Raw genomic sequence first — 27,470 nt, 5'->3', positions numbered from 1 at the left:
AGGGAACACCTGCCCACATCTCCTTCAAAGGACCGTGCCTGCCCTCCAAGCAGCAGTGCCTTCACCTCCCCAGACACCAGCAGGGTTTGTGGTACCCTCCACAAAGGGCTCAGCACATCCTGACCAGTCCCCAGCCTCATGAGCAGCTCAGTGCCATGGGGAGGAGACACAAGAACTTCCCTGATTTCAAAGAGCATCCTCCCTGGATTGATTTAGCCCAATTTGTCCTAAATTGATTTCCCATTCCCATTAGCTTAAGGGAAGAACAAAACAGCTTGCAAGAGTACTTCTGATTCTTGCAGCAGAGCAGATCTGTGCTGGTTAGAAAATGTAAAGATCTTGTTGAGGCAGAGTATTGGCTTGGGATTGCTATTATGAGTGTGGAAAGGAGCCTTCCCCCCAGCCCCTGCCCCAGCTCTGGGGTCCTGAGCACAGAAGGAGCTGGAGCTGTTGGAGGGAAGGCAGTGGAGGCCCCAGAGATGCTGCAGGCTGGAGCCCCTCTGCTCTGAGGAAAGGCTGAGAGAGCTGGGATTGCTCAGGCAGGAGGAGAGAAGGCTCCAGAAAGGCCTCAGAGCCCCTACCAGGGCCTAAAGGAGCTCCAGGAGAGCTGGACAGGGACTTTGGACAAGGGTTTGCAAGGACAGGACACAGGGAATGGCTCTCACTGCCAGAGGGCAGGGATGGATGGGATATTGGGCAGGAATTGTTCCTGGGAGGGTGGGCAGGCCCTGGCACAGGGTGCCCACAGAAGCTGGGGCTGCCCCTGGATCCCTGGAAGTGCCCAATATGGGACTGGATGGGGCTTGGAGCAGCCTGGGACAGTGGAAGGTGTGACCTGGTTGAGTTTTAAGGTCCCTGTAACCCAAATCTGTGATTCTCAGATCCACCACCAGCTACTGGGCCTGGCTTTTCAAAAACACCTGGGGAATGAATGTAGGTGATCCAATACCCCTGGAATTCATTAGGAATGTAAATGAGACACAAGTCAGGAAGAGACTTGGGCTGCACTCCAAGCCTGGCTGCTCAACATTTAAATGTTACCATTGAAACCATGGTAAACATGGTTTAGTAAGTACAGTCTTACCTCCACTATTGCATCTCTCACTTCCAGGGAGCCCAAATGACGTTTCCAGCTGCCCTGGCTCCACCTGCAGAGCCACATCTGCACTGAGAATGTCACATCCCACACAACAACTTCCCCAGAATCCCAGAGGAGCTGCCACCAGGACAGCCTCCCTCACCCACCTGGTGTCCTGCTGTCTCTGTGGTCTCTCAAAAAAAGCCATCATCTTTCCACAAGAACAAGTTTCCATGAGACATTTTATGCCCAGCCAAGTTTCCAAACCCATCTGTTCACTGGGCACAAAGTCCTTTCTACAGAAACCCAACCCTGCAGCTCCAGCCTGGCTTCCCTCCTGGGATGTATGGGCAAGGAGGAATAACAATCATGGACACACAGCTATTCCCTCCTCTTACAAACCCCAAATATAACGAAATCCAAACCCCACAGTGCCTTTAGGGGGGTGTAGATTCCATTGAATTTAAAGAGGAAGAACTGGAACAATAAAAATATTAAAATCCACAGAACTGCTCCCCTCTTTTCTCATTTAGGGTCCATGTTCCTGGCCACATCCAAGTCACAGGATTCCAAATGTGGTTGGGAGCTGTTTGGCACCAGTATTCACCCTTCCATGTGGACCTGGAAGATTTTCCTCTCTCATTCTACAAAATAAACTTTTAGTCTTTATAAACTATGGCACCAGTTCAAAACTGGACAAAAATCAAAATGCATCAGCCCTTCTTCCGCGCTCCATAAATTAACCAGGTCAGAGAGCAGAGACAATGAATTGGTGGCACTGCTGTGCCTGGAAAAGCAGCTGGAAACAGTCCTGGAGCCCAGAACTCACAGGTAAGAACAGAGGTTTCCCATCTCCTCTGGCTGCTGCACCACGTCTCCTGTGTGATCCAGAAAGGTTCACAGAGACCACCCCCCTGCTTCCCAGCACCTGGAAATTTCCCATATTTCATCCCATTTGTAGGAATGATGCTTTCCACCTCACCTCTCTCATAGAAGAATGCTGCTCAGTGTTGAGCCCAATATTCCACCTTGTTCTCTCACAGACTGTGGCTGTAATGTCTCCTTAAAAATCTTAAAAATTCTTAAAAATCTGCAGCAGCACAGAGGATTCCTGGGGATGTTTTTCCAGTTTTCTCAAACTCCCTGTGATCCTGGCCTGTCTCATCAGTGATGCAGAGAGGCTGCAGCAGTGCCTGGTGCATCTGTGCCCTTCTCACTCCAGCTCAGCAGGCTCCAATGGGCATTTCTCCACCAGGCCAGAGATCAAGCTGTGCAGATGAGCAATTCTTTCCCACCAGGAGCCTGCAGGTCCCCTGGGACAAGGTTTCAGTAGGGCTCAGGCTGATCACTACCAGGTACCGAGGCAATGCTGAACCACAGAGGGACTGGTACCCACCAAGGCAGAGATGCTGGGATGGGCAATGCCACATCCCTGGCTGCAGATGGAGGTGCCCACTGCAAAGCAAGGACAGAAAGAGAAGATCTGGGGGGCAGAGGAGTCTGGCAGGGGGAAAGGGGGCAGCAGGAGCAGAGTACAGAGGCACAGGCTCACTGCAGCATCACATACAGCACCCCATGGGGCCACTGCTGCTCTAAGCAGCCTCTGAAGCAACCCCTTCCCAAGGACACAGGGCTGTGCTGAGAGGTGTGCTCCCACTGATCCAGACTGGAACAGGTCCAAGAGGACAGCTCTGTGGGCAAAGGGGAAGTGAGAGAGACTTTCCCTTTATCCTTCTCAACATCCCCACAAAGGGCAGTGGAGAGGCAGGCACCGATTTCTTCTCTGTGACAGGACCCAGGGAATGGCCTGAAGTTGTGCCAGGGAGGGTCAGGCTGGATTTCAGGGCAAGGTTCTTCCCCAGAGGTGCTGGCACTGCCCAGGCTCCCCAGGGAATGGGCACGGCCCCGAGGCTGCCAGAGCTCCAGGAGCGTTTGGACAGCGCTGCCAGGGATGCCCAGGGTGGGGTTGTTGGGGGGTCTGGGCAGGGCCAGGGCTGGGCCGGGCTGATCTTGTGGGTCCCTCCCAGCTCAAGATGTTCCATAATTCTGTGATTATTGGAGCACAGGCTGAGATCCCAGCTCCCAAATCCACAGGCTCCTTCCTCCTCTCCCAGCTCAGTGCTGGTGCCAAGCAGAGCATCCCTGCGAGGTCCTGCTGCCCCTGCCTACCCCAAACTCCATAAGCTCAGCTGCCTCACACCCAGCCAGCCAGGATCCAGCTCCTAAACCTACAATCTCCCAATTCTCTTCCTCATTAAAACAGTTTTAAAAGCAGCTCAGAGCCCCTAAATGTAACCACACTGTGTTTTATCAGGGGTCAGAGCAAGGCAAGGGGATACAGGAACACACCAGCCAGGAGCATCACCCCTCCCTCCCCAGCATGCTGGGATGGCCTGGGGATCTCTCCCAAAACGAACAGACCTCTCATTTTACCAAATGGTGAAGGAATCCAATTCAAACCTTGCCTTCAGCAGCACAATATCTTGTTTCAATCCAAGCCACACGTGCAGCTCCACCGCTGTACACAAAGCAGGCAAGAAACAAAGCCTGTGGCTCCTGCAGGAGAGGAAAAGCTCCCAGCAGGTGACTCCATGTGCAGCACCAGAGGGAAGGGCTCGGAGCCCTGTGCCCAACAGGGCTTGAGGGAAGTACTGGAAAGAACTGTGTGCACCTGGCTCAGGTGAGATTCAGCTGCAGTTCCCGGGATATTGCAGCTGTGGTGCCTCCAAGCGTGAAATTCCATGAGGAGTCTGGGGATTCCACCTGCAAGGACCAGTCCTTGCAGATGTGAATCCCTCTGCAGAATCAGAACCTCTAAGCAACTATGGCTTCTTTTCACTGCAACTTTTTTAGGAAAAATCTGGAACAGCTCAAGACAGTTTTTGGGGCAGCTTTGTGCTCATCCCATTGCCAAGCTGGGGAGGGTGCAGCCCAAGTTAATGTCTGCTGAGAGTGCCAGGATCCCAACCTCTGAGCAAACAGCCTCCCAAAATCTTCATTTCAGAGAGTCACCAACACTTTGCATCTCATGAAAGAGCAGGTCAGATGGAGTCACTCCTCAGCCACAGGCAGCTCTAGGTACAAAGCCATCACCTACTTTGTTCCCAAAGTCCCTGCCCAGCATCCAGCTGCTTTTACATAACCCAGAGCTGGGCTTTGCCCTGAAGAGCAGCAAAACCCAGCCCTCAAAACACACTGAATTAATTGGGGTCTTGAATTAGTGAGGTCAGAGCCAATTAGCTCAACTTGACCCAGCTGCTTTAAGCAACATTTTTCATCATTGGAGCTTGTTATCACAAAGATTCATCTTGGTGTCAGGTGAAAAATGAGCTGCCAGAGCAGGTGTGACCCTTTGGGATGCATTTTCATCCTTTCTGAGGGTGAAAACAGGAGAGAGGCCAGGAGGAGAGAGCAGCCTGGTGTTTGCAGCCCAGCACTGAGGAGCTGCTCTGACCAGGAACAGCCCTGTGTGTCCACTGTTTGTTGAGGAAAAAAATGTCCAGACACCCCTCCCCTCCCACCAACCCACCTGCTCCACATGGAACCTGCTCAGGACACAAAGTTCAGTAACTTTGTGTTATTAGTAACTTATTAAACTTAATGTTTAATATCTTCATGCCCAAGCAGGGGCAGCTACAGAGCCAGCACTGCCCAGGTAGGTACCACATCCACTCCAGCAGTGGAGCAAAATTCCTTTTCTGGACACATTTAATCTGCAGAAAGCAAGGGCAGGCTGGATGGGGCTTGGAGCAACCTGGGCTCGTGGAAGGTGTCCCTGCCATGGCAGGGGGTGGCACTGGATGAGCTGTAAGTCCCTTCCAACTCAAACCAGTCTGGGATTCTGTGAAACAACTAATCCTGCTCTGTCCCTTTTCACTGCAAGAATGAAAAATGCAGATCACAGAAAAGCCCAAGCCACAGCACCCAGGTGAGCAGCAAGCTCAGCACCTGGGGTTTTACAAAAATGAAAGAATCCTCAATGAAACTTTTCCTGGAAGAAAATGTACGGTTTGAAGGGTTCTTTTCTAATGAGAAAAGTGAAAGCAAAAAAGAAAAAAATAAAAAGAAGTTTGATTTTTTTTTGAATCGGTATTTGCAATAAAATAAGCAGCAAAATAACCTTATTTTATGTGTCACTTTATTGACATCCCCAGATACATGAATGGGACTGCAACCCCCCTCAGTGAAGTGGAAAACACCAAATTCTCCAAATTTGTTTTTATTCTGTGAGCACTACTCTGAGTCTGTCAGATGTTCTTGTCAAGATGTCACACACTGAAGCATTTAGAATTCCTCACAGACAAATCCCCAGTCCCAGAAGCTCTCTGCAGGCAGCAGTGGGGGGCTGCTCATCACACCTGGCACCAGCAGCAGCTGGGGGCACTGCTCTGGGGGAGATGCCTTCAAAGGAAGAGGAGAGGTGATTTAAAAGGTTCCCCTCTACATTAGAGGCCATTCAGCCCCAAATTCCTGGCTGCCAGTTTGGGCTGATGATGGCTGCGACACCCCAAGCAGGATCATAACAAGGAGGTGTCACAGCCAAAGGAACACTGAGTGATTTAGGTTGGAAAAAACCTCTGAGATCATCAGGTTCAGCCATTCCCCAGCACTGCCAAGGCCACACTAAACCACATCCCTGAGTGTCACATCCACATGGATTTTAATCCTCCAAGGATTAAAGGTGGTGACCCCACCACTGCCCTGGGCAGCTGTTCCGATGCTTGACAACCCGTTCAGGGAAGAAATTTTCCCTCATATCCAATCTCCATCTTCCCTGGTACAGCTTGAGGGTGTCTCCTCTTATCCTGCCACTCATTCCCTGGGAGCAGAGCTGGCTGCACCCTTAGGGAGCTGTGGAGAACCACAGAGCCCCAGGAGGTGTCACATCCCTTCCTCTGGAACTGGGACCACTGAGAACCCCTAATCCCAGGGCCTGGGGCTTGAGATCCCCTCTTAGGGCTTCCCACATCACCCTTAGACTGGAAACATCTTGTGTCCCCCCAGCTCCCCACATCAACAGCACCCACCCCATGAAAAACCATTGGGATGTGACCCCTGTGAGCTCCCAGCAGTGAGGAGAGAGCTCTGGCAGCGTCCCAGCCCAGGCTGGACAGGCTTGGAGCAGCCTGGGCTAGTGACAAGTGTCCCTGTCCATGGAAGAGGGTGGAATGGGATGACCTCTAAGTTCCCTCCAACCCAAACCAGTCCAAGGTACAACTACACAGCTAAGATGGTTTTTTAACCCCCCCACTAAATATAGAGATTAAGACAGATCAAAATAACCACACTCATTGAATAAGCACTCACTACTGAGAACTGTTATGGAATCAGCCATGAACCCTGCCTTTGATTGAAATAATGACTTTTTTTAAAATTCATCTTTCCCTAACATCCCCTTATTATCATAACCAAGCCTAATGAATGCACTCAAAGCTAGGAACCTCTCAATTTTTCTCCTTTCTGAACAGGTTCCATTTATTAGGTTTTTTTTGAAGCCCTGGAACAGAGGAGCAGCTGAAGTCACAACACACACAAACAGAATTAGGAACAAAACCCCAGCCCAAGTAGCTGTTCCTCCAGGATTCCCAAACACACAGCCTCAGAGATTAGGGAAATGGAGGGGGTTTGTGCACAAAGCTACAAAAATAAAAGTTAAATGTTGTATTGGGCCAAGAAGAAAGCAAATTCACCAAGGAATAGCTCTTTCTGCCTCTATTAGTTTCAGCAGGCTGTGGTGCTTCCCACAAGCCACTAATGCAGCCTAATTGGGAGGGGAGGGATGGAGCTCAGCAGCTGCTTAGCAAACTTTATCATTATTTTTCACGAGGTCCCAATTTTCCCTGCTGCCTTGGATTTGCTTCGCCTCTGTGTATTCTGCTGTCCTGTGCTTCATTTTCTTCCCTCTCTTCCTCCTCCTCATCTCTCTCTGTTTTATCACAACCCCCAGGGCTGGCTAATGAAAAAGAGCCTCCACAAGCCCCTCAAGGCCTGGCAGCAGCAGATGTGCTGTGCCCTGAATGAGACAGCAGGACACACATCCCTGCATGCTCCTCAGCTTCTCCATGGCCAGAGGAGCGCTTAGATGGGATATCAGCAGGGAATTCTTCCCTGGCAGGCCCTGGCACAGGGTGCCCAGAGCAGCTGTGATCCCTGGAAGTGCCCCAGGCCAGGTTGGACACTGGGGTTTGGAGCAACCTGGGACAGTGGGAGGTGTCCCTGCCCACTGGATGGGCTTTAGGGTCCCTTCCAACCCAAACCATTCCAGGATTCCATCACCATCAGGACCAAAGGTTTTACCATCCTGCTTCTACCAGCTACTGCCAAGGAGGCTTTGTGGTAATCAGGATGAATCCAAAGCAGCTGGCAGCCTGGAAACACCAGGTCAGGCTCACATGGTACAACACCCTCATGAATTTTTCACCACAGGCTTGTGAAACAGATGGGAAAAGATTCTAGGGATCATTCCCAGCAAGGATCAGAGAATCAGGGAATATCCTGAGCTGGGAGGGACCCCCAGGATCCCCCAGCCCAGCCCTGGCCCTGCCCAGACCCCCCAACAACCCCACCCTGGGCATCCCTGGCAGCGCTGTCCAAACGCTCCTGGAGCTCTGGCAGCCTCGGGGCCGTGCCCATTCCCTGGGGAGCCTGGGCAGTGCCAGCACCCCTGGGGAAGAACCTTGCCCTGACATCCAGCCTGACCCTCCCTGGAACAGCTAAAGGATGTGGGGACCCAAACCTCACATCCATCCCTTCCTCCCACCCAGAGGAAGCTGCTGTTGATGATCTCCTAATTAAGCTCTGAGAGGTCCCAGGCTCCATCCAGGTCCCCCTGGGTGGGTTCCAGCCTCCCCAGGCCAGAGGACACAGCTCAGGAATTACACACTTCATCTTCTGTCGTTTGCTCCCCTGGAGGAAGCAAGGCTCCAAATTGAATTATCACAAAGAAATCAATTCCAGATCAAACCTCTGTGAAATTATAATTGCTTTAATGATCTGCAGGCTGGAATAGACAGGGCCCAGAGAAAGCATCATACACTCTCCCTCTTCAGTTCATAAGGCTCCTGTAGGAATCAGCCTTTGTTCACAGGGAGCATTAGCGTTTTCTAATTATGTATTAATTTAATCTACTATTAATTTTCAATTATTGTTATTACACAGGAACTTCCCTTTTCCCAAATGTAACTGCTGTGTACGATGCTGAATTCCAAGCAGCTCTGGGGTGAGCTGACAGGCAGCTGCTTAGCCTTTAAAAAGGGGGGGGAAAAAAAAAACCCTTCAACAACCAATTTTGATGAAGACATTCCAACCAAACAAAAATATATTAAAAAAAAAAAGACACACACAAACCTTTCTGACTCATCTGAAAATGAGCAGCATTTTACCAGCAGCCTGTTTAGCCTAAAGGCTTAAATCACTTAGGTATGGCGTGTCTGTGGAGATTTTCATTAGAATTGACATTTTGACAACTGCAAAAAAACTCTACAACAACCCTGCTCACAACATGACGGGCAGTTTAAAAATAATTATCAACCACAGAACAAAGGCAGCCAGGGAAATGAAGTTTCACTGAAGTCTCTTCTTCCTAAAGACGGTATTTAGAAAATAATCAACCATCCTTTCTTAATTAATTGAAGATGAAAAAATAGCTCTGGATTTTCAGCATTACACATGAGCAGGAGCAGAAGGGACAGGGCTGGGAGCAGAGCTGCCCTGGATGGGCACAGAAGAGTCTGAGTGTGGGGGATTTAATTCTTGGATTTCACATTCCAGAGACTCTGCTGTCAGAAAGCTGCCGGCACTGAGGGTGGGCCCTCTTTGCTATGGAAAACATCCAAGATGCCCAGGGGAAGGGGAAGCTCCTGAAAAACACAGATTATGTCAAACCCAACTGGCTTGGTTTGTGCTGCCTTTCCCAGGAATGCAAGGGACGAGGTTGTGAGGTTCTGTGCCTGGACCTGGGGCCTGTCTGCCCCAGCTTGGCACAAGATCCTCAGATTTTCCATAAACAGCTAGAATCCCATCCAAGAGCTAGTAAACGAGGGAGAGACTCTCCAAAGGCTTCCATAGCTTTGGAGCAGAGGGGCTCACACACACTTGCAGTGCATACAAAACAAGGAATTAGATAATCCTGGAAATAAAGGCTTAGGAAGCGCCTTTGGCTCTGCTGGTCCAACAGCGGCAGGATGAGCCCATCAGAGAGGAGATCACAGAACACCAGAGGGACAAACAGAGCTCCTGGGGCAGCAGGACTGATCCTGCACACTCCCCTGGGAAGGGCTGACCCACAGCCTGGGCACCCCCCAGGTACATCCCCTCTGTGAGGTCCCTGTGCCACCACTGGGCTGGGGACAGCCTCTGTGACCCACTGAGGTGACAACACCCCCCAGGCTGAGCCACAGGGAGCACCCCAAGGCCTGTGTCCCATTCCTTGAAATACTCAGCCTAAATCCCTGCAGGAAAACCTCTGGACAAGTCTGCAGAACACAAAGAATAGAAGAAACCTGATTTTTTTTTTTCTAGGAATTACGAAGTCTAAGGTTACTTGATGAGGTTAGGAAGGTTTCCTTTGAGCCGTGTGGTCCAGGGGTGCTGTCTGCCAACACTCCTGCCCTGTCAAAGCCCCATTTATCACAGAGCTCCATTCTTCTATTACTGTGTATCAAAACAGCTGCAGTGAAACCAGAATTACTCCCAGCTTGGACCAGCATATCAGCAAGCCAAGCTCAGCTCAGCAGCTGTGAAAGTGTTCTGGCACAGAAACGCTGCACAGTGACTAAAATCTACCTGATACAAGGAAATACCTCATTCTGTGGAACACCCTGAGATCTCCCAAGAGATGCCACCATAAAGATCAAGAACTTGGCAAGGTGAAGGCAAACTGGACTGACAGAGTGATAGAGGTGATAACTCAGGACATCTTCAAAAATTAGTACTGGAGAGCTCCTTCCAGTGCTCTAAAGGCGCTCCAAGAGAGCTGAGGTGGGACTTTGGACAAGAGATGGAGAGACAGGACACAGGGAATGGCTTCCCACTGCCAGAGGGCAGGGATGGATGGGATATTGAGAAGAAATTCTTCCCTGTGAGGATGGGGAGGCCCTGGGCAGGGTACCCAGAGCAGCTGTGGCTGCCCCTGGATCCCTGGCAGTGTCCAAGGCCAGGCTGGATGGGATTGGAGCACCCTGGGATAGTGGAAGGTGTCCCTGCCCATGGCAGGGGGGCACTGGATGGGCTTTAGGGTCCTTCCAGCCCAAATCACCCTGGGATTCTCTCACAGACAGCACACAGTGGAATTAAACTGGAAGCAGGGATCTGAGAGTGCCATAAAGTGACATGGAAGCACAGACACACGCTGGTCCTACAGAGACCAAGGCTGAGGATGTATCCCCTGCAACACCCCAAGGCTCCTCAAGCTCTAGTTATGATATTTTTTTTAATATCTACTGTAATCACTTCCCTGTGCTGCCCTTCCAAGTTCATTGCTGCAATGGTGAATGAGCACACAGGAATTAAAAACACTCACAGCAGGGGAGCCTTAAGGAACCTCAAGGATTTCATTGGATTTTGGGGCCTAAATCAGAATAAAATATAAAAAAATATTAAAGAGAAAACTCCCATACCTTCATCAGATGCAAAGGTGCAGCAGAGCATTTTAAAGAGACCAGCAGGAACCCTAAATTGCAGCATAAGTCTCTCCAAACATGCACTACAAGGTCACCAGCTCCCACCACCTTCCAAGCTTTGGCAGTGTTTATTATTGAGTTCCTGATATTTGTGGCTCCCGAGGTCAAGCAACATGAAAATCCTGAGGTTTCTGAGGGTTTTTCCCCCATGCCTGCTGCTGGTCATCCTGCTGAAATAGCTACAAGAATAAATCTTGCAGAATAAATCTTGAAAGCAACATCCCTGGAGGAGGCCAGGCACCAAAAGGCAGAGAGGAAAGAAAAGTGCAACGCTCAAAAAAATAATACAGAATTTGAAATCGTGAGATCACTCATTCAGGGATACTTATCTTGGGACAGAGAAGGGTAACAAAAACCCACCAAGAATGGAAGATGTATATATGGACAGCAAAAGTTTATTGAAATATATTTTATACAGTAAATAGCACAAACAGGAATGGGGTTTGGTTCAGTATTTCAGGCTGTACCACATTATTATTGAAATACTGCAGTTCCACCCAAGGGAAATGTGCAGTAGTGATGGGACAGTCCAGACAAGCAGGGCTCCTGCCTGAGTCTCAGAATCACAGAAGGAACCAGGTTGGAAAAGAGCTTTGAGATCATCAGGTCCAACCTCTGACCCAGCACCTCCTCAAGTAAACCACGACACTGAGTGCACGTCCAGGCTTTTTTAAACACATCCAGGGATGGTGATTCACAGCTGGCTCCTGAGCCCTCCCCAGCTCCCACCACTCAGTCACCATGAAACCAGCACATTTCTTCTCCAAAAAGGGCACAAAAAGAGACTTGTCCCATTTCCTGAGCCCCATTGTGAGGGGGAGAGGGTGTCACACACAGCCACCAGCACTGACTGACAGCTCCAGCCTGGGCTCTGGGAGCTCCCCACGTCCCTGCAACACAGACACATGTGAAGTCTGGTCAAATTCCTTGAGCTGGCATGTTTTCTGCCTTCCTTTAAACCAAGTAACTCATGCTAATCTGCAGCCAAATCCCACCATCCCAGAGGCACTGCTGACATCAGTCAGGAAATAATTCCCATTCCAAGGGACAAATCAGATCTTGTTGACAAAATCCAGTGTCACATTTTTATTTAAAGGAGTCTCAGGCTCTGCTGAACAAGCAGGAGACACCTTGTTTTGAGCATTATTTCAAGGATGGCCAGATCTGAGCTGCCCCCAGAGGAGCAGGCTGGTTTTGGCAGGGTCATGTTTTATACATCACCCAGCACTGCAGCTTGTGCAGCACACAGCTTTGAAGAGTTATTGTTTATGGATGGGGGATTTTAATAAACTGGAGCGAGCAGGGGAAGCAGGATTCCCAGCTCCTGTGGCATTCCCAGGTGATTTAAGATCAAAATAATCCGTGTGTGCATGGAGGCAAATCAAAGCACAGCCTTGGTGGCAGCCTGGGGTGGCAGCAGAGGGACAGGCAGCACTTCCACCTGAGTACCAGAGGCTCCTACTCCTTTTTAACTCCACAAGTTAACCTCAGTGGAGTGCTGGAGCCCCTGAAGTGCCTCCTGGACTCTGGCCAGAGTGGTTTGCTACTGAATCAGCAACAGCGATGGACAAGGCTCCATGTGGAGAGGCTCCCTACAGAAAAGCTCTCCAGGCAGGCAGGTGTGGAATCCAGCCCAAAGGCAGCCCCAGGGGCAGCTCCACCTCAATTCCTCTCAGCCTGCCTTGGACAAGGAGCAGCCAGATAGAAAATTACTGCAGAAGGATAATAAATTCCTCTTAGAAATGGGCTGGAGGGACACAGGGGGGCAGCAGGGTCAGGGACAGAGTTGGGCAGACTTTTGACAATCCCAAGACCCCTGTGGCCCTTGCTGCTCCTCCTGAGTTGTCACAAAAATCATTCCAACAGCTCAGGCAGAGGACTGATTTCATTCCAGATCTAAGGAGGGAGAGAACAAGCAGCTGGGAGAAGCAGCCTGGTTCTGGAAGCAAACCCATCCCAAAATTCCAAGAACACAGAGCTGCTGCCTCCAGCTGTCACACAAAGCTCACTTCCCTGGCAGCAGGGGAGCAGCTGTGCCCAGACCCTGCACGGGGAGAGGCTCTCTGGTTTTCTTGGCAGCCTCGGGGCAGGATGGTGCCCACCACCCCAAGGGCAAGCACAGCTTGTGCCCAGCACCATCAAAGCACTGGTACCAGTTTGGAACTGGCTGCATGTGCTCCTCTGGTGCTCTGGAGCCACAGAAGGGCCCAGGAGACAGCAGAGCCAAAGAGATGTCTCCAAAGCATCTGTGCCTTCCAAACACCTGAGCTTTGCTGTGTTTGGCAACTGAGACCCCTTGCCAGGAGAAAGCCAGCCCCAACAGCTGTAGAGTCACTTCACAAGGCCACTTTTCCATGGATGGAGGTCCTGGTGAATGCAAAATCCTCTTTACCTCTGAACTTTCAGGAGGAAAACCTCCTCAAAGCACTAAACTCAGCCTTAGCCCATCTTCTCCCAGCTGAGTTTACACCAAATTAGCAAAGGCCTGGATGAGCTGCTGGGAGGCTCAGCCAAGCTCACTCCCTTTGAGCCACAAACTTGCCCCAAACCTTTCTCAGAAGGACTTCCTGCCATGCAAATGTTTGAGATTCATTGTTTTGGCCAAAGCAGTCATTTCACTTCTGCATGGCACAGGACCCTTAATTCCTCTCTTTTTAAATCTCTAAAAATAAGGAGTTTACACCCTGCTTCATCATCAAGTCAGGAGAAAACTGCAAAATACTCGAGGAGCACCTGTTTGTTTTACAACCAGCACAGCTGAGACCCCCAAAAGCTGAGAGGACTCCACTTGTGAGCTCACCAGAACTCAGAAAATTCACCCCCTGCCCTGCTCTTTGCCTCCACTTTAAACCCTCACAGTCCCCAGGCCATCTCCTGCCCAAAACAAGCCCAGATCTCCTGGTGGGACTCCTGACTCACCAGCACATTTTCCTTTTAAAGGTCAAAACAAATGTGTTGTGGCAATAGGGATTTCATTAGTTCCCTCTTAGTTTCAGTTGATCAGCAGGAGTTTAGGAGATTGGTTGCACTCTGGAGCTTCCCTAACAAGGTACTCTTCATCTTATTTAGGAAGAAGGAAAGGAGCAGCCATGGGAAACGTCTCATCCCTGGATCTGTGGCTGAACACAGCAGCAGAGCAATTAGCAAGGTGCTCTCTGCAGCAGAGAGCTGCACTGGGATGTCCTCACACTCATTTACACACCAAGAATCAGGACTGCAGCTGGAATTCTTGTAGAGAGCAATTTCCAATTACTCCAAGTTCCCTCCAAGCGTTCCAACACCCCTCGTTTCCATGAAACTCTGTGTGACTCTATGAATTCCAGAGTCCATTTCCTCACACTGGAAGCCTACTCCAACCCAAGGGCAATGCTCCCAGACCCATGGATCAGTGCTCCACCTGCCACCACTTACTGCTCCAGTCACCAGGAGCTGCTCATGCCACTGTCCTGAGCTCCTGGGCACTCATCCAGCTTCAGGACACAACTTCCCATCCCATTTGGAGTCTCCTGGAAAGCTGTTAGTGCTTGTAGACAATCCCTCCTTTGCTGAATCCTTCCTTTGCTGCAGATGCTGCTCATTTTCAGAGGAAGACGTGGCATGTGGGGCCCTTCTTTCAGTTCAAATGTTTCTTGGTAAGGCTTGTGGAGCAGGCAGAACAATTCTGATACTGGAAATATCTTCCACCCTACACTGGGTTACATAAGGACCTGCAATTATCCATCTTCATCTGCTCTGATCCCCCCCTGCCACTGCCCAAATTGTGGTCACTTCCAAGGGCATCTCAGCTAAGGAAAAGTAATGTGGGCAGCAAAGCCAGTTCTCTCTTCACATTTAAATGAACCTTAGGTCCTCTGTTTATCTGGTTTTAATGGATAAATGAACCTTAGGTCTTCTATTTATCTGGTTAAAATGGATGTTCAGGGACCCATTTTCAAGTTCCCCCTCCAAAAAAGCCCCTTCTGTGAGAAAGAGTTCCTACATCACCCACGGAACCTCAGGACTGAAGGCAGAAGAAACTCCCAACACGTACAAAGCAGCCAGACTGGTTCAGGTCTCCTGTTTCATGGGCTGGGATCAGACTGAGGAGATCAGAGGACTTTGATGAGTGACAGATCAGCAGGAACAGTGTCCTTGATCCCTGCTGCTTTCATCCCAGTGGAGCATCTCCCACAAGACCAAACACACCTGGATCTGAGGCTGTGTCCATGAGCAAGGGGAGACTCTCAACTGCTCTGAAAGGTGTTAGCTCAGGTCCCTAACTTGCTCCTGGGCATGACAGGTTGCTTGTTTCCAACTCCTTTTCTCCTTCACCACTGCCAGAGTCAGAAGAGGTCAAGGAATCCCAGACCAGGACTGGCTGGGGGGAGGAAAGGGGAGGGAGAGGGGTTTGCAGGTGAAGAGATAGAGCAAGAGAAACACGGGCTGCAGAGATCAGGGAACAGGCTTTTTAGTGGGAGCAGAGCAAGAGGCAGCTGCTGGAAGCAGGGCAGGGAAGCATTTAGCATTTCCAGCTGCAAGGCTAATCTGATATGACACTGAATCAAGCCTGGATACACAGCTCCGATAAATCTCCATCAATAAAAGCTCATTGTCACAAACCTGGAGCACAGCAGGATGGCAACAAACTTCACCTGCACACACAGCCCCCGTGGGGTCTTCCCTGAGGACATTTCTCATGGAGACAGCATGTGAATTTTGTGATCCTCCCTCGCTGGCTGCAGTGAGGAAACGCTGTCAAGTTTAGTCTTCGTAAAGAAGCAACCACACATCTGACCTACATAGAGTGCACAGATGTGAGTAGCCTCGCACAGCACGCCACAGATTATTTTTTTTTTTTTTTAATGCAGAAAAAAATTAAACACCACCTGCTTTGCCTGGGAATGTGCAGGAACAAAAGGCAGCTGTGCACAGGAGTGCTGCACCAGGATTCAGATGGGAACTTGGGAGCAGCACGTCCATCTTTTTTTGTTTAAATATACTTGTCCATCCTTGAAAGTGTTCAGGGCCAGGTTGGACAGGGACTGGGGGAAGCTGGGCTAGTGGAAGGTGTCCCTGCCCCTAGCAGGGGGTGAAATGGGATGGGCTTTAAGGTCCCTCCAACCCAAACCATTGCAGGATTCTATGATTTTCAAGACTGGGGCACAGCTTTTATTCCCAGGGCTAACAGCCCTGTAACCTTGGCCAGGAGTATGAAGGATTGACATCCATCCCCCAGGGATCCTCACAGGATGATAAATGGCACCAACACAGGGACAGAGCCCTGGGCTGCTGAATCAGGGGACAGTCACAGCACTGCCAGCACTGCTGCAAAACCTCTTCACCTGAAATAAGCTGCACACGCCTGCAGCACCCAGGTGACAAAGTCCAAGTCCATTAGGACAGGTTGGGGTCAGGCTCTTCTCTTAGGGAGCAAACAACAGGATGAAACAGCCTGAAGCTGTGCCAGGGGAAGTTTAGTGTGGATATTAGGGAAAATCACTGGAAAGAGAGGTCAGGTATCAAGGTAAGCTGCCCAGGGGAGAGGCACAGTCACTGCAAGTGTTCAAAAGCCATGTGGATGTGGCACCTGGGGACATGGGTTAGTGACAAACACAATGCTGGGTTAACAGTTACACCCAATGGTCTCAGAGGTCATTTCCAACCTCAGTGATTCTGTAATTTCAGGTGTCTGTTACCTCCCAGAGTTTAACCCTGAGACAAAATAAGGAAGGAGAATCAGTCGATGCAGCAACAGGAAACAGGTGCTGCAGGCAGATTTGCCAAGGAGGGTGCTCAGAGCAGGGCCAGCTCCTCAACCCAGCACTAAGCCCGGCAAAAACGGCTGCTATGCAGCTGCACCGAGCGAAATCCCACGTGCCAGCCATTCCCTGGAGTCCAGACCCTCCGAGAAAATCAGCTGTGACAGGGCAGAGCCCCAGGAATGGGGTGGGAATGGCCGGGAGCAGCAGCAGCGCCTGGGCTCGGGCACCCCGCACCTCGCTGGGGCTGGGCCAGGGACCTGCAGGGTCTGGGGGAGGCCAGAGCAGCCCAGAGAACGTCACATGGCAGGGACTGGGAGCTGAAAGCTGGCTTGGCTCCCAGCTCTGCTGCTGCCCAAGGTCAGGCCAAGCCACATGCCCTCCTACCTGTTATATATTTAGAGCATCAACGCCAGAGCCACGACCGCGCCGCACCAAGCCCGGAGCTGCAGATAGCACCCTGCTGCACGGCAAATGTCAGCACTGCCCACCAAGTCCTACAGATTTCTCAGATTTGGTTAAAATTTTTTTTCATGGTAGGGGCAGAAGCAACTCTAGAGGGTGGGAAGCCTTATCAATACCTCCTGGTTGCCTTTATTCTCACTAGATAACTTTGAGAAGCCAAATTCGAGGGATGAAGGAGAATTCAAGGAAGTAGTCATAGCACCAAGCCTGCCAGAGCTCAAGGGATACTTGGACAATGCTCTCAGGCACAGGGTGGGATAGTTGGAGTGTCCAGGAGTTGGACTCAATCCTTGTGCGTCCCTTCCAGCTCAGAGTATTTCATATTTCTAACAAAATAAATTGGTTTCCATCAATTTTATCAGCTGGTCTATTTGCTGGAGATTCCTCTTGCTCAGGACTGTGAGACTCAGAGTAAAATAAGAGGCTGACAAGCTTCAGGATAAGAAAAAAAAAATAAATCCAAACCCATTGCCTAATTTAACCTGGAAATGTATAAAGCAGCCACTGGCAGCACAAGTCCTGGCTCCCTGCACCTCAGCAGCATCAGCTTGTTTGGTACTAACAGAGAAAACAATTCCAGTATGGGCTGAGGGCAGCTACTTCCAAAGGCAGCAGATTCTGAAAACACTTTCTTTTAACAAAAGCTCAGTGAATCTAAAGGCTGCTTGCCATCACTGCACAAAGCCTTCCCTCTCACATCACTGCAGGTTGTGGAGATGCTCAGGAATGCTCCCCTCCTGTAACAACCCAGGAAAGAATTTGAAATTCACTGTGTTTATACGATTGCTGGGCTGCTTTGTCCAACTGCATTTTGCCCTGGGATATGACACCCACCCAGCCTGAGCAGCCTGTTAAAGTGGTTCATCCTCTTTCTGGGGACTTGGAGAGAAAAGGCTTTGTGTAAACATGCAATATTTACTCCCCAACATGCTGTAGTTTGGCAACCCAGCTGTGCAGACTTGGGACAAGCCATAAATTACCGAGTGGTAAAAGCCTCTGACTCGCTGAGCCAGAATCCCCTACACCAATGCCTCACAATAAACTATAAAATATAGATGTTTATGCTACATATAAGGCTAAAATCTATTCATTATGAGGTCACACTGTTTTTGCCCCTCTTGCAAATGAGGGGTTGAAAAGGCAGAGAGCATCAGCACACAGAAGGGGATGGGGACGTGGAATCTGCAAACTGAACTGCAGGAGACTGGAATGAGATCAGCCTTAAGGTCCCTTCCAACCCAAACCAGCCTGTGACTCTGTGATAGGATAAATGATAATAAAAGCAATGAATGCAGACCCCAGCCTGGATCACAAACCCACACAGCTCAGGCTGCTGCATGCCCCTTCACTGAGCCAAACCCCTCAGCCCAAGCCCTGCAGGACCTTCCTCTCAGCAGTATTTTGGGACATACACCAGGAATAAGGGTGACTGTGCATCTAAATAAACTGCTCCCTTCTGGCTGTGCTTGGGAGAGAGACTGGTGTGACCTGTTACCAATGAAGTGTTAACAACACCACAGCAAAAAACTGTCTGCATAAAGGAGCATCAGAAACCTGCTCCAAATGATTGATTAAACCTTCCTGCCTGTTCAGCTGTAGCTCTGGGCTTTTCCATGCTGAATTAACCACCTCTGCTGTCTGCTGCCTGTTTGACACAGAATAAATGTTCTGCTGTTAGCGAGTAGTTTTTTTTTTCCCCAGATCTCAGTGCTCTAAAGGCAAAGGAAGTGATCCAAAGTTTATTTTCCAAACTTCCCTGCCAGCAGCTGCCAGTGTCAGGCATCACCTCACCTCTGCATCCCACTGTCTGGAGGGCATCACCCCATGGGGCTCCCCAGCCCCTACCTAGGGAGTGGCAAGAAGAAAGATCCCACTTCTGCAATAAAGGGGAAAAAAAAGTAATTTTTAAACAGGATCCTGCTCCCCAAAGGGAAAACTGGTAGATTCTGCCTCAAAATTAAGTTTCACTTTGGCTTTTATCTTTCCTGGAATCCCTGCTGCTTTGCAGACTGGGCTGGAAGATGAATCCAGGAGAACTGGGCGAAAACACGGGAGCAGCTGACTTATACCGTGGCTGAAAAAGCTTTAATTCTCCCAGCCCATACGCAGCCCATTCATTTGGGGGGAAAAAAGGCAATTTAAAATATCTCTCCTAATGTCTGCTGGCAGAGGAAAGATGAAGGATTGTAAGAGATGATCAATGTTTACGCCCATCTTCAAAGCGATTTGGGGAGCTGCTGAAGATAAACAAGCAATTGGGGCTCGGGAGCCAGGCTAAAAGCTGCCAGAGAAATTGCTTTTTTCCAAGGCAAACAGAAGGCAAGGAAAGGCTCAGTTCAGAAAGGCTGCACTCACTCCCTCGTAATACGACCAGGGCAACAGACCAAATTTAATTTCTTCCTCACAACAACTTTAATTAAATCATCTAAGCCCTCCCTGCCTCTCTCCTGCCACGAGGTGTGGCTGTGCTCACAGGAGGTATCAGCAAACTCAGCCTTATTACCGTGGCCTCCCTGGAAATGCTGTTTATGCCGCAGTCAAATGGCTGGGGAGCCCAGCTGCAGGGAAGCACTGGCTCCTGGTTAAGGGGAAAACACACAGATCCCACCTTTGATGTGCAGCAGCCACTCCTCCAGTGCTGGAGATGCTCCACAGCCTTACCTGCACAGGTTTCCTGCCAGGGGAACTTCCCATGGGGAGTTTCTCCTCACCTGGGCCCTGAGGGTGCTTAGGTGCCACCTGAGGTACAGAATGGACACTGCAGGGTGTGAACTGCACCAAGGATTTTTCATCTTAAGCTGCCATTTCAGAGCCAGGTCCTTGACTTTGGACAAGGGATGGAGGGACAGGACACAGGGAATGGCTTCCCAGTGCCAGAGGGCAGGGATGGATGGGATATTGGGCAGGAATTCTTCCCTGTGAGGGTGGGCAGGCCCTGGCACAGGGTGCCCAGAGCAGCTGTGGCTGCCCCTGGATCCCTGGCAGTGTCCAAGGCCAGGCTGGACAGGGCTTGGAGCAGCCTGGGACAGTGGAAGGTGTCCCTGCCATGGCAGGGGTGGCACTGGATGGGCTTCAAGGTCCCTTCAAACCCAAACCTTCCTGGGAGTCTCTCAGAGCCACCACAGAGACAGGTGAGGTTTTACTGGCCTGCTGAAATGTGTGAACATAAGAGCTGCACTCTTTGGAGCAGGAGTTAAAAATTATAAACAAAAAAAAATTAAGTTTGAATTACTAGAAGAGCTCAAGAGGATTTCTGCAGTGCTGACAGCTTTTACCAGCTCCAGAAGGAGCTTTGGGAGCTGTGAGAGCTCCAAGCATTGCAGATTGCTGCAGCACCAACAAAAAATACCTGTTTTACAGCAGACACAGCTCCAGAGACAGGAACCAGGAGCTGCTGAACCACCAAACCCCTCCAGTGCTGCCCCTCAGCAGGAACACAGCTCAGGCCCGGCAGCACCATCACCTCTGCAAGGTCTGTCCCACAGCAACCACTGAGATTTTTCTAGATGCAAAAAAACCACAATTATGTTTGAGCAGCAGCCACCTGCAGTCTTCTACACAGGGGCCACATCCCAGGCCAGAAGAGTCACCTTGAAGCCCTGGCAAGTGGAGGATGTCACTGAGGGCCAGGTGAGAGGCAGCTGTGAGCACCGAGGGCACAGTGACACACCAGCCCCAAGCAGAACTGGCAGAGCCAGTGCTCCCCACATCCTTCCAAAGGAACATCTTCTCTCACAAATGCTCCCAAGACAGTTTCCAAAAGAAAGTTTGCTAAAGACAGAAGGGCAGGACAAGATTTAGATTAATAAATTCATCAAGAGCTTTGGTGGGCGAGACCTGCGACCACCTCCTCTGTCCACCCTGTGGCCTTTGCCACATCCTATCCTGAACTCAGAAATTCACACATTAAAATGAACAACAATGGTTCCACAAGGATAATCCATTGTCACCTTTTCCTCAACACCTCCTCTGGCAGAAATTGTCTCCTGTTTAAGCCCAGCAGGCAGAGCCCCAGGGGAAGGTTGTTCTCCCTCCAGGGAAGGTGGGAGCCACTGGCAATCCTGACCCAGCAGGAGCCGGAGCTGCACTGCCTCAGTTATTACTCCAGCTCACACATTTAACCTGGCCATTCTTATTCTGCCTGCAGTAGCAACCTGAAAATGAGTTCACCTTCATTCCCAGCGCGGCTGTATTTGTTGAAATGTAAGCTGCTTGCAAAAGCATCAGATAAAGCCCTGGCACTTCTCAGCTCCTTTTGTTTGGTACCATCCCCACATGGAGGTGATGCTGCAGGTACCACCTGCGAGTCACTCAATTCACACAGACATTGTCCAGAGGTGCCCAACTATTTACCTTTCTCTTGGTAGAAATAAACCCTAGCAACCCGCTGTTGTGTTTTCTATTTTAAAACCAGATCTTTTGGAACAAATTTGAAACAAAACCAAAAAAACAAAACAAGGAAAAAAAAACCCCAAAAAACATACAGTTGTGCAAAGTGTGTGGATGTTCAATAAAGGAAATACAGGTGCAAAGATGCTCATGGAACACAGCTTGGCAACCTGCCAGGCAGCAACAGAGGGGAAGGAAAAGCCCAGGAATCAACTGGGAACCTTCCCTGCAAAGGCAAGGCCAAGTCTTGCCTCAGATCGCCAGCACCACTTGCTCTGCACATTTCCAACACATTCTCGAGGCTTGCTTTAAAAAAAAATAAAAAATAAAAATTAGGATTATGAAGTGCCACGGTAAGAGCTGCAGGACCCAGCTGCTCCAGAAGCTGCAGCTCAGAGGTGCTCCTGGAGAGGTCCATCCAGTCCCACATCTCTCTGTGCTGGGCAATCCAAGAGCAGGACAAACAGCATTGTTTGGGTGTTATACAAGAGCCAAAAGGATGACTCAGGCTGCCCTTCTAGCCCTTCCCTGGCTATCCAGAGCCAGGAAAGGCTGAGGAATCAGCTGCTCCCAGGGACAGGGGAGCTGCAGGGACACCCCCTGCCCAGGTGAGACAGCCGTGGCATTGCTCCTGCAGCCAGAGCTGCTTTCAGACAGATTTTCAGACAAAACCAACTCTCGTTTTATTTAAGAACAAGAAGTCATTACAATACTCGCAGGATTTCACCTTTCTCTAACAAGGAGCATCTCGCTGGGAGCTCACAGCACTCCAGATTGCAGGCAGCAGACTTTTCCACATCCATGCTCCAGCATCATCTGTTACATCCTGCACAATATTCCCTCAGCTCGGGCTCTGCAGGAGCAGCTCCTCTTATTTGCCCACAGCCTGGCAACAGCAGGATACACTTTCTGATTGTTTTAGGCTGCAAGTAATGTGAGAAGCCCCAAGAAAAGCTTTGGATTCCCTCCGTGCGTGCAGGCTGGTCTCTGTGAAAGGAAACAGCCTTTGCTCGTGGTTCGAAGCCTTGGCTTTGGTATTTCCAACGTCTCAAATACAAAAGTAGACGCAGACAGATGTTAATTCTGCAGAACACTCATCTAAGTCAATCCCTGCCCGGTATCACCTCAATTCTACCTTTTATAAGCTCGTTTTCTATTGGAGATGGAGCTGGTAGACACCCGACCTTCTCATTAAACACACATTTTCAGGTGAGAGCCCCTGGGCACTGCTACTCACTGGAATTAAACAGGTACACCAGCACTGGTGGCAAAAATAAAAATAGCCCCAGCTCTCAGCACGCCGGGAAAGGCAGCGGCCTTCTGTGCACAACAGCAAAATCAACTTAATCACAAATGACAACTTCTGAAAGCCTTTACTTTGGATTCATCCTTGGCATTTTTCTAGGCCAGCTTGAAAACAAAAGCTTTGTCTTCTTAAAATGCAATTGCCTCAGGCACCTCTAAAAAAAGTGACATAACTCAGGTTTGAAAAATGCCTCCTGGGTTTCAGATCCTCCTAAGAGCCTCTTTACTATTCAGCTTGATTCAGATTACCCAGATCAGCATGAACTCTGCAGATTTAGCCCCAGCTACCAGCACAGGTATAAAATGCACACATTTAGGATTATTTTTTTAAACTATATGATTAAAGCTCTACAGTTACAAAATAAGAACTTGTTATTGATCTGAATGGTTGCTCCCTGTCTTTTCTCCAGCAGGTTTATAAAGACTCTCTGACGACACTTTATTCTGATTTTTTTTTTTCCCAGCCTGTTTTTCTGCTGGGTATTTGCAACCTTTCCATCACAAATCTCAAGCTGTGAGAAGAATGAGCAACTTGTTTTGGAATCACAATTTGAGCCTAAAATTTGATTCTTGTTTCTTCTCCCCTGCACAAACCTTTTTTATTTCAGTGATTTTACGAGCAGTGACTCTGTGTTTTTGCAAATCCAGGAGCACAGTAACTTGATGGGAGGGGGCAAGGAAGAAAAAGCTGCAATTCTCCAAGACAGACACTGCTACTTCCAATGCCTATAATTAACACCTTGGATAAATCCACAGTACTTTAGCAAATCACAGATTTTTTATACCCATAGGCTGTTTCCTTTGAGCACATACAAATTTACTGCTAGGTCTGAAAACTCCTTTAGCAGCCACCAGCAAAGAACTCAAATCAAAAGGAGTTTTGTCGCTTTTACTGAATGATTTGGGACAAGGAGAGCTGTAAGCTGTCTTGGTGATGGGAACACGTTAGAGTCTTTTTCTGAATGATCAAGTCCCATCACTTACTCCACATAAACTGTTCTCTGTCAAGAGCTTTAATCCTCTCTTTTCAATCCCTAAATAAAACATCCTCCCCAAACTCACTGCCTATTATCAGCCATTTCTAAAGAAAGTGGTTCTTAAGAGACACACCTCTCTCTGCTTTGCCGTTCCCCTGAAATCCGTCTCCAATATTAGCCTGACAGAAGTGAAACAGCAGCAATCCTCCCTGGCTCAGAGAGCTGGGAGAGTCTGAACACCCACCCCTCTCCAAGGAAGCTTTCACACGCGGCCAAAAACAAGTCACAAAAGGCTTCCAGGAACAATGAACCTTGTGACAAGCTGTCACCCAGAGCAGGCAGCCCACCAAGGTGCTGCAGGGTCACACATCTGCGGTTCTGCTCGTGGCACAGCTCCTCAACTCCCTGACAACAGCAGTCCTTCCCTTGCCACCCCATCCCGGAGCTCACTTGGAAGCCAGGCTCCTTCCCTGTCCTTCAGAATAATGCAAAGATCCCAACAAACAGAATAAAGGACAGGGCAAAATGAAAGGGAAAGCACCATCTTGCACTTAACTGCTATAGGGAGACCAAGAGTGGAGGCACCTGTGGAAGAGTTCAGCCCTCCCCACAGCAGGGACAATCCGGAGTGCTGTGACACTGCCCAGCTCTCCTTGGCTGCTGACACAGCCGAGGAAAACAGATTCAGCCAGGGCAAATGCCAAGGGCTTGTGCCAGCTCGGGAAGGGCCAGCAGCGGTGTCCGAGCTGCGCTGCCACCCCGGTCCCTCCCTGCCCGGCCATCGGTCACCACACGGGATTTACTGCTGGGGGAAAAACAACAATTTCCTCAATATGAAATAAGAGGGTCTTTTCTTCTGGCCTTGAAAGTCAGCTCAAGGCAGCCGTGATGCCACTGACTTCAGTCTCCTGAAAAGCCTGAGCAGCCGCTGGAGGGTGGGAAGGCCCCAGAGCCACAATCAGCACGGGCTGGCTCCCAGCCCTTCCCCATGCCAAAACCACGGGAGAATTATACTCAGAAGTGGTGAAGTCACCATCCCTTGAGGGATTTATAAGAGGTGTAGAGGTGGCACTTGGGGACATGGTTTAGTGGTGGGCTTGGCAGTGCTGGGTTTAAAGGCTGCTCTCGATCTGAGCGGGCTTTTCCAACCCAAGCGATTCTGGGATTCTGTGCTGAAGCACTGCAGCGAGCACGGCTGCGATGGGTCGTTCCTGCAGGTGGGCTCTTGCTCTTCAGGAGCAAGTCAGGAAAATAAAGGTGCACATCCAGCCCGTTGTCCATCCCGGCAGCTTGTGGCTGTCTAAAGAGGAAATCAGCAGCCAGACACCCTTCCAAAAACACGGCTGGATCTGACTGCTTCACACTCACCAAAGCTGCTCTGGAGTAAAACCCGGAGTGTCATACATCACCTCAAATCAGTGGAATCACGAAGGTTGGAAAAAACCCATCGAGTTCCAACCTCTGACCAAGTCCTCCCATGCCCACTAAACCGTACGGCAGAGTGACACATCTGCTCATTTTTCACATTCCCAAGGATGGTGACTCCACCATTTCCCTGGGAAGCCTGTTCCCAAACACAACTCCCGACAGAAATCAGCAGCCCCAACAGAATCGCGTCCGAGAAGCTCCGGCGGCCCCGGCTCCGCACGGCCCCGCGGGGAGCGGTGCGGCTCAGCGCCGCTCGGGCTCCATATTCCGCCTGTTTTCTCGCTACCGAGCCGCTCCCGGCCGCCCGAGGCCCCGCTGGCAGAGCAGCGGAGCATCTCCGGTTCGCAAGAGGCACAAAGTACCCCGCGATCGCGCGGTCACACCGCGGATATCCCTCCCAAGCGTCCGGGACCCGCGGAGGGCTCAGCCCCGGAGCCATCGCCAGCCCCGGCGGGGTCGGACCCACCCGGCAGCCGCTTCCAGGCGCGGCACTTCCCCATCCCGCGGACGCCGGCATCTCCGCTTCCCGTTAAACGGGGAAAACGCGCATCAGGGGCGGAAAAAACCTAAGCGCACACGGTGGGAAAAACGAAGATTTAAAGGAAAAAAAAAAAAATAACGATAAAGCGGCACTAAGTCACTGGCAGGGGGACCCGCGCTGCCAGTACGGACCGCACGTTCCGGCTGGCGGGAGCGGCCCCCGCAGCAGCCGGGGGAAGGGGCGGCAGCACTCACCGGGCAGGTCGGTGCCGGGCAGGTCGGTGCCGGGCAGGTCGGTGCCGTGCGGACGGAGGGCCCGGCCCGTCCCGCCTCGCCCGCGGGAGCCGCCGGCTCAGTGCCGCGCACCGCCCCGCGCCGCGGCTCCTTCCCGCCGACCGTACCACGGCTCCACGCCGGGGGGGACCCGCGCTCCGCGGAGAACCCACCCCGCCGCCCGCCGCTCGCTCTCTCTGCTGCCGCGGCGCGGCCCGCAGCGATCCTCCCTCACGGGGCTGTGCCGGGCAGGGCAGCGCCGCTGAGGCTCGGCCGGGGCAGCGCCGCTCGCCCCGCAGCGCCCGCTCCCTCCCGCTCCGCTGCCCGCGCGGTGGAAGAGTCCAGAGCGGGGCGGGCGCGGGCGGGGCCGGGCGCGCGGGGCTGCTCCGGGCGCGGGTCCCCGTGAGGGAGCGGCGGGGCGGCCGCGGCGGGGCCCGAGCCGGTCCCGGTGTTGGGGGGTTCCGGCCCCGCAGCGCGGCCCGGGACCTGCATAGCAGCCGCTCCCATCGCTCGCACCGGCACCTCTCGCTCTTTGCCTCCACCCGGTTCAGCGGAGCCGCAGCCGAAGTTCGCACCCGCGGCGTCCCCGCTGAGCGCGGAGCGGAGCCGCGGGTCCAGCCCGGAGCTCCGGCCCGGCCGCTCTTCCCCAGCGGCTCTCGGTAAGGACGCGATGCTCAGGTCGGCTGTTCCGTTCGCCTGCTCCTGGCACTCACCGGGAAGAAAACGCTTCTCTTGGGAAAATGATGTTTCCTGACCGAAATTAACGTCCAGCATTTCGTCAGTGTGTGGAGGCGTAGGAAGCCCAGGCGGAGAGCCCCGGCGCTAGAGGGACAGGCACCCGCCGAGCTGTGCGGGGAATCGCGGGCTGCGGACAGCACCGGCCGGAGCTGGCACACGGTTCCACGGCTCCCGCTGTGTGCTCCCAGCTCACGGCAGCCGTCTTCAGCTCACATCAATGCAAATAGTTTTATGCAGCTGCTCTCAACAGCGTGTTAGGGAAGGGCAAGAGCTCACCAGCAGGAGCGACCCATCACAGAGGTATAAATCATAGAATCACCATCTGGTCCCACCATTATCCCAGCACTGCCAAGACTACTGCTAACCTATGGCCCCAAGTGCCGCATCCTCACAGCTTTTAAATCCCTGCAGGGATGGTGACTCCCCCCACTGCCCTGGGCAGCTGTTCCAGGGCTGGACAACCCTTTTAGTGAAGAAATTTATTCCTGTTACATGTCTCGGATAGTGCCACAGCACAAATGGTTAATTAACAATCAAGGCAAATCCCCCTGACGGTTCCCCCACTCATCCCAACAGAATTATAGTGGTATAGAAGTGATCTCAGGAACTCAAAACTTCCCAACACAGTGCTGACTGCTGATGGGACTGGTGGGAACGTTGAGGTGCTCAGAAGATGCCTCTGAATGTTGGGTAAAGACTCCTCAGTAAGCTGAACTCTTCTGCCAACATCAAGACCTCTCTGGCTGTGAGCTGGAGAACTCGGTACCTACCAGCCCAAATGTGAGCAATTATCTGGCTTTTTCAGCTTAATTTTTCTTGGACAACTCATGGCTGACAGAGGGCAGGGATGAGATGGGATATCAGGAAGAAATTCTTCCCTGTGAGGGTGCTGAGGCCCTGGTACAGGCTGCCCAGAGAA

At 51.1% G+C, this 27,470-nt stretch overlaps 1 protein-coding gene across 5 annotated transcripts in view; it reads right to left on the bottom strand.

Moving 5' to 3' along the window:
- Window positions 1-25,933, bottom strand: part of RALY (RALY heterogeneous nuclear ribonucleoprotein) — a 113,804-nt gene extending 87,871 nt beyond the window's left edge. For 3 of the 5 annotated variants that reach the window (XM_058851009.1, XM_058851011.1, XM_058851007.1), the window contains exon 1: window positions 25,796-25,931. The gene's annotated coding sequence lies outside the window, so the exon portion shown is untranslated. Of the gene's footprint in view, window positions 1-25,795 lie in introns of all 5 variants that reach the window. The other 2 variants (XM_058851010.1, XM_058851008.1) reach the window with 2 other exon arrangements.
- Window positions 25,934-27,470: the final 1,537 nt, after the last annotated feature.

This window comes from Poecile atricapillus, chromosome 15 (assembly GCF_030490865.1).
Source record: "Poecile atricapillus isolate bPoeAtr1 chromosome 15, bPoeAtr1.hap1, whole genome shotgun sequence".
Lineage (NCBI taxonomy): Eukaryota > Metazoa > Chordata > Aves > Passeriformes > Paridae > Poecile > Poecile atricapillus.
The sequence above is the reverse complement of the archived record's forward strand: the minus strand, read 5'-3'. Positions and strand labels throughout refer to the sequence as shown.